Source organism: Loa loa (genome assembly GCF_000183805.2).
Source record: "Loa loa unplaced genomic scaffold supercont3.284, whole genome shotgun sequence".
Lineage (NCBI taxonomy): Eukaryota > Metazoa > Nematoda > Chromadorea > Rhabditida > Onchocercidae > Loa > Loa loa.
The window spans coordinates 84649-86493 of NW_018108464.1; positions in this window are offsets into that span (position 1 = coordinate 84649).

Below are 1845 nucleotides of genomic sequence, written 5' to 3' on the forward strand. Positions count from 1 at the left end.
AAAAAGCTCACTAATCAAGACCTAAGATCTTTGATCTGAATTCCAGATAACATTTTTTCTTTTAGTCTGCGGTATCATTTTTTCGACATTTTTTAATCTTCTGGTAGAATTGTTCGGTGAGGTTATCAAGTTTTTATTTCGTTTCCAACAATTTTCTCCCTGATACCGCAACATGTACTCATCCAATCATCCTTTTCTGTAATTTTAAAATTTTAAAATCCTAAATGTCGATGTTTTCCGATTCTAAAAACGGAAACAAAACGTAAATATGTTGTTAGTATAATTTATAAGCTAGCATCAGTCATATCCATTTTCAACTTATATACTCTTAATTCTATCATTACAAAAGCAAATAGATTATGGTAAATAACGAAAAGATTGAAAGGATTACTTTATGATTGGAATTACGAACAAATAAGAAAAAAAAAAAAAAAGGATTGATCAGAAAGAAGCCTTGAATATGGCACAAAAAGCTTCTTGAAATTCAATATGTAAGTTCCGCTTTTTTTTTTTGGATTGCATTTTGGATTTAGTTATATTTATTATTAGTGATATCATTTTTAATTTACAAAATATACTTTGTCAATGTAAATAACAATTTTGAGAAAAAAAAATTCCTCACTTTGGAATAAAACAAACATTTCGAGAAAAAATTGAAATGAACTTTAATGCTCATGTAGAAAGTTTGCGAACTTTTTTTTTTAAATCATATATTGATGAATGATAGATTTTCTTTTTTTTTTAATCATATATTGATAAATGATAGAACGTTCATTTTACCCATTCAAATTAACCACAATGCGGTAGGGAAATATTTAGAAGTTCTAAGATTTCGCGGTCATTTATTAGTAGCATATTTTATTTGCAACATAACTGGTAAATTCCGTATTGGTAGTTCAACTGATAGTTCTTGTAAGGAATTCATCGAAGGAATTTTACATTATTTAATCATTCAGATATTTTGTATATGCACTTTTTTTTGAATTCATCAAATTATTGATAATTGTTTAAAAATGATTATTTTTTTTAATAAAAAAAGGTTTTTCTTTCCAAAATTAAAATTAAAGTTTAAAATTTTGAAATAGAAATTGAAAATTAGTAGAGTATAAAATAACAAACATTACTCTCCGCGAAAAAAAAATGTAAAAAGCAAATATTTTTGTGTCAATTTTTTCCCGTTCTTTCTTTTTTTTTTGTTTGAAAAAATTTTTTTTCACAATCCACAAATAATACTTCGAATTGTAATCAATTGATTATTTGTAAAGTAAACCAATTAAATCAATATCAAGCATTTTTAAAAGAGTTTTTTTTTTTGAAAACTTTTTTTTTTTTAGTAAAATTCTTTTCGGAACTAAAAATTATAGTTTAAATTAGAAATTGAAAGTTACTAAACTAAACCAATATAGAATAATATTTTCTTTAAAAATAAAAAAAAATGGTTTTCTTTTTTTTGGAAATTCTTTTTTTTTCTTTCAAATCATCAGGTAAAAGGAGAAAGATTACACTTTTTATTGGTTTGTTAGACATTTCAATTCCATTAGTAACTTTTTTTTTTAATTTTCAAACGAAAAAAAATTATTTGTTACTTTTTTTTTGAAAAAATTTTTTGCAAAAATTTTATATACCATTCTTCTCTCTTTTTTCTTTGTTTGTTTTTATTGTCTTTCTTACATACCTATTGGTTTGATAATTATTAGCAAAAAAAAAATGTATACGTAAAAATGCTATTAAATGAAATGTTCGAAAAAAAAAAAACAACCTACCATATGTTTCACTAAGAAATAATGATACCATTCATTCAAGCAAAAAAAAAAAACCAATTTTTACTCATTTAATTTCCGGCCT